Genomic DNA, 14296 nt, shown 5'->3' on the forward strand with positions numbered 1-14296 from the left:
TTTCGCCCCAGTGCAGTTTCGACCCACCCTGTTCGAGCTATCTAGTCCCACTCATTGATTTCCCCTTTCCTTCTTAAGTATGTCTCGCATATCCCCGATTTATGGTCAGAGATGTAAGAGGTGGTTCCTCAAAAATAAAAAGGCGAACAACATGACAAAAGTAGCAGTCATGCCAACACTTATCTTTAATTTCAATACAGCCTGATCACTCCTGCGAACGTTAGCTCGACCCACTGGCTGCTCTGACTTAGTAGTACCACCTTCACCTTTACTTCTTAAATTAAGAAGCTCGTCTCTGTTGGTCTGAAGAGTCCCGAGGGCCACACAAGGTCTCCTAATGTCTTTCACACTTTACCACACTCAAAGGCAGCCTTAGGGCGAAGGCTTGTGCTGGCATAAGCCAAATTAATCCAACCGACTATCATGAAACCGTTCAAGAAATCATTCAAGACAGTTATCTAAACCAGCCAGCCACCAAAGAAAGTAAATGACAAAATTCTCACTTGAGAATCAGTGATTCCTCAAATCAGAAATATTTTCATCATCTTTTCACACACATAATCATTACTACTCATGTTAGGCTTCAATGAGATGGGATGGTCTAGATTCCAGGTTCTTTAATTTACAAAGTGCAATTTACCAAGTAATGGCTTTCGAAGACTATATATATATATATATATATATATATATATATATATATATATATATATATATATATATATATATATATATATATATATATAAATATATATATAAATATATATATATATATATATATATATATATATACATATATATATATATAAATATATATATATATATATATATATAATTTAAATACAATAATGACAGTGCAGTGTTTTTTTCCATTTAAAAAGACAATAAAAAAGTGTTTTAGTGTGCAAAAAGAAATAAAAGGAATAAATAGTTTATTCAAAGGATACAGGACCTCTTCATTCATAATTAAAGCCTCAAGCGAGTGGGGAAAGATGAATAAATCACGGGGGGTGGGGTTGGTAATGCGAACCCTTAGTCATTGTTCATTTGCTGTTTTAGTTTGTTCACAACCGCGAACTGAGCCATTTGTAACTGGGGTCACCGGGACTCGGTTTCTGTAGAGAATTCCTTTCTGAGTGGTTGTGATGATGTGATTGTTGAGACAGACGAAAGTAAATTTGGAAAAGGAAAATGTTACGGACATGGAACAGTAGCGTGTCGGTTTCTTTTGGGGGACGCGGTTGGTTGTTCTGACAAACATCCTTTTGGTAGTTATTAAAGAGTGGATATTAGCAGTAACCGGTCCAATCGTTTCGGTCGTAAGTTATTTAGGCCGTAACGTCCAAAACGACCTAACACGTTATGTTTATGGTATTTACCGTTATGTTTATGGAATGTACCTTCATTCGTACATCCCCAAGGGACTGGTACTAAACACGGCGCCCATTTTGCACATAACGTGCTTGCGGCCTAAATGACTTACGGCCGAAAGAACCCGAACTCCCAGAAACTACGATAGGCTAATATTATGCTGCTGGACAGCTTATGATTGTCTGTGCGATAATTGTTGCATTCATTTAACTGATGATCATTAGGCCAAAGTTAAATTTTGTGGGCCCAAACGCAAAAGAACGCACTTGGCCATATAAAACGATTAAAGAGAGTAGTTAGACTGAACATTCCACAAAGGGCACGCTTAAAACATTTTTGTAGATTATTCAGCAATCAGGTTTATAATGGCATATAGTGATCCAGATGAGACTGCACCAACTCATAGTACAGTAAAATGAGGTAAGAGTAAGTCTGTGAAGGAGCTAATCAAATTTGCCATATAGAGTTTAAAAAACTATAGTGTTGGTTTGTACAACGGTCTTTGGTAATATGAGGGAACCTCACGAAACCTTCCAACAAGGTAAATCAATCCTTATACACACCCCACCCTCACCAAGTCTGGTAGGAAGCTGGAATTTTGGGTAGACATGTCAGGTTAGGATGCATCCCTGTTGAAAAAAGTCGGATCAGATTTTAAGAAGGCAGAAAACGTGTTCAACTCTTCCGCCTTTTTACCCTATGTCCTGCCTGACTGGGGCCTGTGCCTACTAGACACTCTGACCTGACAAGGGCACAAAGCAGTGTGAACTACAAGGATACATCCTAACCAAACATTCGCTGAGCCTAACCTAAAGTAGAGGCACTGATTCATGAATCAGAAAGATACACACACATACACACACACACACACACACACACACACATATATATATATATATATATGTATATATGTATATATATATATGTATGTATGTATGTATGTATGTATGTATGTATGTATGTATGTATGTATGTATATGTATATATATATATATATATATATATATATATATATATATATATATATATATATATATATATATATATATATATATATATATATATAGGTAGGTAGATAAAGAATATGTGAAGGGTATCGCTTCCTCAAAAAGATACAAAATATCGGAATCAGAGCAGTAAGATGCTAATCAAGAATGCTTCGCCGACATTGAAATTATAATTCCTTCACAGTTGCTGTCGGCTGTTTCCATTTTCCAGGAAAACGAACATCAGTCAGTGATGACCACCTCAAGGTATAAAGCTCTTCAGGGCATTGGAATGAGTTTACTTGAAGTTTATTTATTCTTTTTTTTTCTGAGTTATGATAATGCAGGTATCCTATCATATAAAAGAACGACGGCTCTCCGAAACGGAGGAAGGAGATTTGCCCTTCAAGGTATCACCGGTTTTGTGGCTTAGAAGAGCGCATGGGAAAACACATTGTGGCTATTTACAATTGCATATGTATCTGGTAAAAAGTGACCAGTAAGATTCTTGTTCAGAAGAGCGTTACAAGTTAGCACATTTTTCTCCTAATTAGAGCTCTTGAAGATGGACTCTAAATTGGTTTAAAAATGGTGCTTTCTCTTGCCTAGATGATCGGTTCAGAACAATGCGTTTCCTCATGCTTAGCAGAGCAATTGAAGACAGCACTTTCTCATGCTTAGAAAACGGCATTAGGTGATTCTTTCTCTTGCATAAAGAATGCTTCAAAACACCACTTTCTCTTCTAGCAAATATACTTCAAATCAATAACTTGGAAATACAGCCGATTGACATGGTTTACGTATCGCGACAAGAGGCCCGTTTTCTTTGGTGCTGAATAATAAGTGGAAGTTCCTGATCTCGAACTTGTGAGAACGAGCAGACGCTAGTACCAGAAGCTGATCAAGAGTTAGAAGCTTCGTTAAGTCAACCGAGAGCTACGTAGTTTACTCGTTAGGATTTCGGCCATCATTTTCATTCATTGTCGTTTGCTAAAAGGTAGCAGACAAGTTTGAGCAACGTTTGGTGACGAGGCAGAACCCTAAGTCTACTTTTTTTTCTACCTTGATAGACTTCAGTGTATGATGCAGAAATTGGTGTATAAAAGTGAACCCTTGGAATTCAGACCATTTCTAATAGTTTTTATTCAGAATATTCCTCCAGCAAAAGGAGAGACTATGACTCTTGTAGACACACACACACACACACACACACACACACACACACACACACGTTTTAATGACCAGACTGGATAACAGGAACGCGGTTATCAAGATTTTGTCCAGGGGTAAAAAAAAATTGTCTGGGTCTATCAATTTTTCTCGGAATCTTCCTTATACAGCATAATGCACAGTAACTCGTGGGAATTCTTATCGTTTACGGGTTTTCGTAAAGGTATAATTATACAAATTGTATATTAATTCGAAATTTCGTCTAAATATGCGAGCCTGACGCAGGTTTTACCTATGTCCGAAGTCATTCATCTTCAAGAGCTACAATTACTTATTTCCTTCTGTTGCTTAGTTTTGGGTTTATATTCGTGGTTCCTTTCTCCCTTATTCTCACAAACTTGATTCCTTCGGAACATCATCACCACCACCACCATCATCATCACCATCACACCACCGCCACTCTGCCACCATCAATATTATCATCATTATTACCACCACATTACACCCATCACCACCACCATCATCATCATTATCACCACCACCGCCACCACCATCATCATCCTTATTACCACCACCACCTTCATCATCATTACCACCACCGCCATCACCAACATCATCATTATTATCACCACCACCACCACTAACATCATCAACATTATCACCACCACCAGCATCATCATTATTATCAACACCACCATCGCAATCATCACCTCACCCATCATCTCTCCTACCATGATCATATTCACAAGCACCACCTACAGCACCTTTGCCACCATCATTATCATCACACCAACTCTGCCACCACCATTATCATCACACCAACTCTGCCACCATCACTATCATCACGCCAACTCTGCCACCGTCATTATCATCACACCAACTCTGCCGCCATCGTTATCATCACACCAACTCGGCCACGATCATTATCATCATCATCACACCACCACCACCATTACTATCATCACCACAACCACCACCTAAGTGCGACTCAAAGGGTCTCTGTGGAATTCCAACACCCGTCTTCTACCTCTCAAGTTAATTTTGATACTTTCACTATCTGGCTTCCTTTCTAACTCTGTCCTGCCATTTGACTCCTAATATTCATCTTGAAGTTTTAATCTCGATTCCAAAAAATAGTCTATAGTCTACAAAGTTTTACTGTCGCACCATAATTCCTGTGGTCCCTCACTATCCAAATCAAGAGAACCTCTACCGGATATCATTGTTCCTGAATATTAAAAAAATTCAGCCTCATCAGTACTTTTGATATTTAATGTTATTTCATCCCCTTTTATATACTGTTTTCTCATTACTTCTATTTTTCTCAGATTTATCGAAGATCTTTTTAGATATGTGAAGAGTTCAAGTAAGCAAGCTTTGTGTAGCTTACGTTTTGCTGCTTAAAACTGCATCATCTGTTCACTATAAGCCTGGCCGATTTCTGTGGTTTACTCCAGTATGAACCTTCTCTCTCTCTCTCTCTCTCTCTCTCTCTCTCTCTCTCTCTCTCTCTCTCTCTCTCTCTCTCTCTCTCTCTCTCTCTCTCTCACACACACACACACACACACACAAATATTATATATATATATATATATATATATATATATATATATATATATATATATATATATATATATATATATATATATATATATATATATATATATATATATGTATATATATATATATATATGACGTCAGTCATTGTATGTATATAATATATATATATATATATATATATATATATATATATATATATATATATATATATATATATATATATGTATATATATATAATGAATATACATATCCAGTATATATATTCTCCCACTATAACTACTACTACTACTAAAAATAATAGTAATAATAATAGTAACAACAATAACATAAAAGAGGGAGCTTGAATAAGCGCGGAATTCTTACAAATGCATTTAAAGTCCCGTTAAGAAACAATTGCAGCGAGTTTCGTATTACAATGTAAATTGAAGCACTACAAAATGCCTCTCTCTTGCCGGGAAATTACTCAGGCAACGTATACTGTATGTATATGGAAGGAATCGAATACCACTTTCATTTGCTGCGAAGAAATAACGTTCATGTCGTGTGTTGGATCGGATGATGTGGCGTCATTTTTTAACCCTAATACAATTCTCTTTTTTATGTTTATTTAGAAATTAGTTAGTTTTTTTATAAGTGATCTCGCTTCTTTCAGTATCTCTCATTATTTTCTGTTACTTCTTTCTAATGAACTCCATATTCTTTGGAAGCTTGAATTTCAAGACAGTGGTCCCCATGGGTTTGTTCCATATGAATAGGGTTCATCTTCTGAATGATAACAATATAATGATTATTATTATTTTTTTTTCGTCTATCACAGTCATCCTATCCGACTGTGTGTGTGTTTTTTTTTTAAAGTATGGGGTTCCAATTGCATCCTGCCTCCTTAGGAGTCCATCACTTTTCTCATTATGTGCGCTGTTTCTAGTAGCACACTTCTGCATGAGTCCTGGAGCTACTTCGGCATCTAGTTTTTCAAGATTCCTTTTCAGGGATCTTGGGATCGTGCCTAGTCTTCCTATCGTTATTATGGGTACAATTTCCACTGGCACATCCCATATCCTTCTTATGATTCATTTTTCAGGTCTTGGTACTCATCAATTTTTTCTCTTTCTTTATCGTCTACTCTGGTGTCCCATGGTATTGCGACATCAGTTAGTGATACTGTCTTCTTGATTTTGTCAATCAACGTCACGTCTGGTCTATTGCCACGTATCACCCTATCTGTTCTGATACCATAGTCCCAGAGGATCTTTGCCTGACCGTTTTCTATCACTCCCTCAGGTTGGTGTTCGTACCACTTAATGCTGCAAGCCAGCTGGTGTTTCTTGCACAGGTTCCAGTATATATTATTATTATTATTATTATTATTATTATTATTATTATTATTATTATTATTATTATTATTATTATTATTATATCATAAACTTGATTTTAATAAGAAGCGGATTGAAGGATTTAGGGAATATAGAGGAAGGCAGAGAATGTATCTCTTTGAAGGTGAATACTCTGGACGCAGTAATTGCTCCTTTTTTGGGGGGATTTTGACATTTTTTCGACCGCATAATCTAAGATTCTAAGGTAACACAAGAGTCAAATATACACTGGGTTAATCCCTATTTTTAACTTTCGCCAGTAATGTTTCGCATTCTTACAGAAAATATATGTAAATTATATATATGCATATATACAATACACATAATATATATATATATATATATATATATATATATATATATATATATATATATATATATATATATATATATATATATATATATATATATATATATAAATGTATATATATAATATATATAATATATATAAATATATAATTATATATATTTATAAATATATATTTTATATATATATATATTTTACATATATATACACACATTATATGCATACATAAATAAATATATTTGTATGTATATATACAATTAAACACTTGACCAACAATGTACAGTACTTTAGACTAGCAGCAGATCAAAAGTCATTTTGACCTTTTTATCAAACGTACCAACCAGCAAAAAAAAAAAAAAAACAGTAATGAAACAAATAATAGCAAGTGAACCCCATCAGCTGTCGATTGAACGATGAACCGATCCATTTGCCGAGATCAAACTTGATGATGATCGTGCGCTCAGTCGCAGGTGGAGGGTAAAAAAAATAAAAGGGTGGAGGCAGAGGAAGGAGGAGGAGGAGGAGGAGGAGGAGGAGGAGGAGGAGGAGGAGGAGGACCCTACGAGGTCCCTCGACGTCCAGGCAAAGAGAAATGCACCACTAAGTTATCCGCAGCCAACTTCCTGACGTGGTTCTGGCTGTTCGTTTATCTTGATACTTTCAAGGGGAAACTCGGCATTATACGTATGTATGTATGTATGTATGTATGTATGTATGTATATATGTACATATGTATGTATATATATATATTATATATATATATATATATATATATATTGTATATATATATATATATATATATATATATATATATATATATATATATATATATATATATATATATATATATATATATATATATATATATATATATATATATATATATATATATATATATATATATATATATATATATATATATATATATATATATATATATATATATATATAACTATGCATCCTATTTCCTTTACCTGAAACATACACATATGAGAATATACCTAACATACGCCAAGGTCCCCATGGAACTCTACCTATTTGTGCTCAGGAAACCAAATGCACAAACAAACAGAAGACTAAGACTCTCAGGTGGAGAGTGAGAACGCTGCCTTCATGAAATATTAAGGAAAGCGTCGTGGCGCCATATTTCAGTTCCCATAACCCCCGGTAATGTTTTGATAAGACTGGACTGAGCGTGATGTCATCAGAGGACTGATTATGACGTCATCAAACGACGATGACGTCAGAAAGTTGTCATGGACTCCATGTCCCCTAGCTGCGACCCCTTTCGTTTCTTTTGCTGCACCTCCTTTCATATTCTCTTTCTTTCATCCTACTTTCCACCCTCTCCTAACAATAGGTTCATGGTGCAACTGCGAGGCTTTCCTCCTGTTACACCATTCAGACCTTTTTACTGTCAATTTACGTTTCAGCGCTCAATGACCTCATAGGTCCCAGTGCTTGGCCTCTGGCCTAAATTCTATATTCAGTCAATCAGTGTACTGCTTTTGACTCAAATTTTCTCTCTCTACGAACTGGTAAGTTCTCTTATGTGGAATTGTCCTTTCTGCATTGAAGGATTTTTTGGCCTGTTCCAGATGGATAACAGGCGAATTTCGAGTATTAATAACAATAATAATAATAATAATGTAGCTCACCAATGAATACGAAATACTGTTGCAAAATCAAGAGATAAAATTTCTTGATGTTGACTCGGGAAGAAAATGTCGTCGTTTATCATCCACACTTAAGCACACCTGACACTCATCACGGCTAGTTTATTTGGACGGAGAGAGAGAGAGAGAGAGAGAGAGAGAGAGAGAGGAATGAGGGAGACTTACTGTTGTGCAAGAAAAATTGCAACTTTATCTGAATAGAATTATACTTTTAAAAAATAAAATGTAAAATATATAATCTGTACAATTCATTGTGGCAATATAGTGCAAAGTCATTTTTGTAATATGTTAATATTAAGGCCATAGTAAGAAAAGGTGTAACTTTATCTAAATAAAATTGTGGCCAAACCACACTTTACATTACTCTTTGCTAAGACTTAACTTTCTAAACTATTCCTTACCATGGTTAGCTAGCTAACTACCCTCATTCCTCTTTCACCCATCTTACCTATCAGCAAAAAAAAAAAAATCCTATAATATACTTACAAACACACGTGCTCGTGCACATTTAAATTACTTGAAAGTTCGTACGTGAGTCGTCGTGTTGTATTCTTTCATGTATGTAAAAAATTAAAGACAACAGTTTATAGCAACTTAATGTCATAACAACGGTTAGTATTCCTTGAAAACTGTACAGCGTATGACAGATGGATTCCCTTGAGAGAATAGTGTGGTTATTTGGTAGGAAAGGAGCCGGGGGAGGCAAATTCCTGAGATGTATGCTAGTATTGCACCAGCCCCGCCTTTTTTGCCATGCCCCTAGTGTTAGGTTGCGTTAGTTTAGGTTGAATCAGAATTGTAGTGGCAACTTGGGTGTGGGAAACATAATGAGATTATTTTCAAGAAAATGCCATGGTTAGTTTTTAAGATAGGGCGTCCCGCTTTTTTCAGGGAAAAATCCCGGTACTCGGTTGCATCTCGGGGACAATGTAGCCGGGAGGGGGAAAAATATGCTATGAGGAGCTGTTCATCTGAGATCTGGAGGTGGAGGAAAAGGCCTCTCAGTAGATTTCGCGGATACTGAGAAGTCATGCAGTGGAAATGATACAAGTGAGAAGCTTGCCTGGGGGTTTATGAACGGAGAGTGACTCGTTTAACGCTAAATATGTCAGTGCAGTTTGGGGAGCTACTTTCGCATTGCTGTTTATTGGATTTCCCGACTGATTTAATTTAGGGAAATAAGAGGTTGCAGGTGAATGTTTGTTTGGTAAACAATGCAGCGTGAGTGATGAAAAGTAGCAATGAACTTTATTCATTACCTGTGATTTGACTTTGCTGTATGTACAGTAAGTACTAATGACCTCGTTTTATCTCACATTCTGAGGGCAGCATTTCCTCCTAACTCATGCTTGGGACTGCTGAATATTTAGTGAAAAACTGAACATTATCGGAACCCCAAGATTTTAGAATATTGCATGAGTCAGACTTCTTTTGAAGAAGTTAACCCAAAATGCATGTCGCTAAGTATGTCCTGTAGCATTCAAATGTCAAAATTGTTCCAAGAATTTATATAATTTATGGATGGCTCTAAGTAACACCATTATTCATAGTAGTTAATCAAAGTACACCCCAAAAGATGACCTTAAATCCCTGCTTGAATTACACCTTTTAAGGAGCCAGGGGTACCTAAAGGTACCCAGATGTTCTACAGTCCAAATCGCAGAGATCAGGTAAGGAAAATCTGAGCACCAAACTCTTGGTCTCCTAAACAGCATAACAGATGAAGGGTAACATTCTGAGTTATTGTATTGCTTCACCAAACAGGTAAATATTTTTCCTTTCATTTCTGCGGAATGTGTCATTATCTAATTGGTGTTTTGATTTATTTTTCAGATGGTGAGAAATTTATTCTGATGCCCCCTTTATCTGATTGCTCCTTGTTTAGTATTATATTTGGTGATAAGCTCCTTGCGATAAAAGGTTTTATAAATTTTTCACTCTTTAATTCTAAGTACGAGAAATGCATTCACAAATAATTTAATGATAGTTACTTCTTCCAAAGTGGAAAAAATTAATGTTTACTTAATAAGTTAGAAGACGCAGGAAAATTTTAAGTTAAGAAGTATATGCATCTTCTTTTCAGGATTCCTCTATCCAAAAATTTTTTTTAAAATCTTAAATGAAACAATTTGAGTAACATGTGATGTTCTAATCTAATTAATGATGGAATTGAGTGTTTATCTTCAGTCTGAAATTAAACCAGAATAAGTTTTAATGCATGAGACACTATTATATAGCCTGGCATGACAATACACAGGATTTACAGTCTAAGAGCAAAGGAGTCTTTCATGAAATGGATTATTCGTTGTGTTGATTGCATGCAAGTCAATATTTATCGTACATCGTTTTATTCACTCACATTTTGTTGATGTTCATCACTGAATTTGTTGACTTAGACGAGGCCCTGTTCGACTCTGCCAGTCAGTGCTGGCTGATTTGACCACTTCTTTTTTTTTTGTTTTTTTGTTTTTGTTTATGTTCTTGTCCCCGAGTGGTCGTTTTTAATTACAGTTTTCCTTTGTTTTTCTAGCACGCACTAAGAAAAAATATCAGAGTGTGAAGATGTAGGGGGCAAGCGCAGAGAGTAAAAAGCATTTATCGTCTCGATTGGATGTGGTAAGTCAAGGAAAGGCCATCCAACCTTACATAATATATTTACATGTCCTCCTGCAGATCTTCCACAAACCCTACGGACTGTTGTTGTTCTTCTTGTGTCTTCCCTTCTTCACACACCAACGGCAAACAGAAATTCCGTCCCCTGTTTCTGTCCTCGTCTTTGACATAGTTATTGCCTCGTCCGATCTTCCGTTATGTCCCACGAAACAATGAATTTCGTCTTCTTTCTTGTTCTGATTTTGATGCAACCTTGTTCCCTTGACATTTCCCACCTACTCTTCTTCTACACTAGTATGAGTTTTCTCATTGTTTTGGAAACCTTAATTTCACTGTCATTCACAGAATGTTAGGAGTTACTAGGACTGGTCAGGACATTATACCCTACATTTCCGCCTAATTTTTTTTTTTCTGGAATCTCTACGAATCATCTAACAGAATGAATGAGAACTATACATGAAAACTGACTCGTGCACACAGACATTAAATATATATGAACATATATATATACATACATATATATGTGTGTATATATGTATATATAGATATATATATGTATATATATATTTATATATGTTTATATATAATGAATTTATATTTGTATGTATATGTATATATATGCATATCCATACATTATATTATGCATATATATACATATATAAGTATATATATATATATATATATATATATATATATATATATATATATATTTATAATGTGTATTTATATATAATATATATATGTATATATTATTACATGTTATAGACAGTATATATAAAAAGTAGGTATCCATAAATTACTATATATAAATTTTCTTCCAATCTTCATATCGACGTGGTTGAAGATGTTGAGTATTTGTGTGAGCTGAAATCGAAGATGCGTTCTTTTTAAGACTTGTCTCGACTTCAACAAAGAGGTTTGAATTCAGTGACGAATTCAGAATGATCTACAGGGTAGCAAAATTTGTTATATACTTGGGACAAGTTTGCTATCCCCAAGCATTCTAAACCCTAGTTTTTGCCATCACGATAAACTGACTACTAAGTACATAATTCACTGCTAAAGTAAACAGAGGCACGCTGGGATAGATGGGCATTCTCAGTCGCTTTGTTTCGCCCGGGGAGGGGGGGGGAGGCGCGGGGGGATGCTGGGACGCCTACTGACCATGGCACTATTGTTGGTGATTACCAGACCACGAAGTTGCTACGAAGATACTCGCATCGAGGAAATCTTTGTCCTCTTAAGTGAGTATCGTTTTCCAGTGACTAAACTGAAGAATATTCTGCTCTCTCTCTCTCTCTCTCTCTCTCTCTCTCTCTCTCTCTCTCTCTCTCTCTCTCTCTCTCTCTCTCTGTCGTTCCACACTGTCATTTTTATCTTTTTTCCATGCTTTACCAAGACATACCAATTTAGTTGCCAGTCAGACGGACTGATATGAGGATTTCATTACCCTGCCTTCACAACAATTAACATTTTTTCATCACTTCTGCTTCCTGAGCTGTACAAGACACCTGCTATAGAAAGTAGACAAATGACAGCAGAGAATGATTGACGAAAGCTTTTCAAAAATGTTGCAGCTGGTACAGCTGCTAAGAGCGCTGATTGGCTATTGATTGAGTCCGGATCACATAGCCTCACTGACAATCATGAAATAATTACTTAACGATTGCGATCTACTTCTAAACATTATGAAAAAATGGTAAATTATTTTTAAACATTTCTGCTTTTGCCCTCCGAAGATTTTACAAAACCAGTCAGTGAAACGCTTACTTCACTTTACGAATGGCAACACTCCTTTGGTGAGATTTAATGAAGAGTATGTATTTTCAAGCTATTTTCTTTGAGTGTTCTTTAACGTAACAAGGAAAAAATGCGCCGAAGTTTCTTCGGCGCAATCATGTTTTCTGTACAGCCGCTACAGCGTATAATCAAGGCCACCGTGGTCTCGGTATAATGCTGTATGAGCCACGGCCCATGAAACTGTAACCACAGCCCGGTGGTGGCATATCCTATATTGTTGCCAGAAGCACGATTATGGCTAACTTGAACATTAAATAAAATAAAAAGAGGCTAGAGGGCTGCAATTTGGTATGTTTGATGATTGGAGGGTGGGTGATCAATATACCAATTTGCAGCCCTCTAGCCTCAGTACTTTGTAAGATCTGAGGGCGGACAGAAAAACTGCGGACAGAAAAAAGAATAAGTCAGACGGACACACATAAATAAAGGCAAACATTTATAGTTTTCTTTTACAGAAAACTAATATAGAATAAGTCCTCGTGGTCAAGTGGTCATGGTATTTTGAGTTTTTTGAGCACCATAAATAAAGGGGAATGTAAACAAACATTTAATAATACACTGATCCTACATTACTTCCAAATCTCGAGAGAGACAGAAAGAGGAAAGTAAAGGCAAACAACAAAAACAGCGGCCTATGTAGACCCTACAGAAATTTAAGGTGAACTACACATAGACCTTTGTAGACCTATAGGACTTTAAGGTAAACTAAACATATGTCTTTGTAGACCCTACAGAAATTTAAGGTAAACTACACATAGACCTTTGTAAACCTTACAGAAATTTAAGGTAAACTACATAGACCTTTGTAAACCCTACAGAAGTTTAAGGTAAACTACATAGACCTTTGTAGACCCTACAGAAATTTAAGGTAAACTAGACCTTTGTAGACCCTACAGAAATTTAAGGTAAACTACACATAGACCTTTGTAAACCCTAAACCTTTGTAAACCCTACAGAAATTTAAGGTAAACTACACATAGACCTTTGTAAACCCTACAGAAATTTAAAAACTACACATAGACCTTTGTAAACCCTAGAAATTTAAGGTAAACTACACATAGACCTTTAAACCCTACAGAAATTTAAGGTAAACTACATAGACCTTTGTAGACCCTACAGAAATTTAAGGTAAACTACACATAGACCTTTGTAAACCCTACAGAAATTTAAGGTAAATTACACATAGACCTTTGTAGACCCTACAGAAATTTAAGGTAAACTACACATAGGCCTTTGTAAACCCTACAGAAATTTAAGGTAAACTACACATAGACCTTTGTAAACCCTACAGAAATTTAAGGTAAACTACACATAGACCTTTGTAAACCCTACAGAAATTTAAGGTAAACTACACATAGACCTTTGTAGACCCTACAGAAATTTAAGGTAAACTACACATAGACCTTTGTAAACCCTACAGAAGTTTAAGGTAAACTACACAGA

The 14296-nt window shown here is 35.7% G+C and overlaps 1 protein-coding gene across 14 annotated transcripts in view; it reads left to right on the forward strand.

Annotated features, from left to right (window-relative positions):
- Positions 1-14296, forward strand: part of LOC136849206 (serine-rich adhesin for platelets) — a 483291-nt gene that overhangs the window by 443143 nt on the left and 25852 nt on the right. For 5 of the 14 annotated variants that reach the window (XR_010856261.1, XR_010856263.1, XR_010856262.1 and 2 more), the window contains exon 6: positions 10971-11056. The exons of the other annotated variants lie outside the window; for them this stretch is intronic. The gene's annotated coding sequence lies outside the window, so the exon portion shown is untranslated. The remainder of the gene's footprint in view (positions 1-10970; positions 11057-14296) is intronic. 14 annotated transcript variants of the gene reach the window in all.

Source organism: Macrobrachium rosenbergii, chromosome 20 (genome assembly GCF_040412425.1).
Source record: "Macrobrachium rosenbergii isolate ZJJX-2024 chromosome 20, ASM4041242v1, whole genome shotgun sequence".
Lineage (NCBI taxonomy): Eukaryota > Metazoa > Arthropoda > Malacostraca > Decapoda > Palaemonidae > Macrobrachium > Macrobrachium rosenbergii.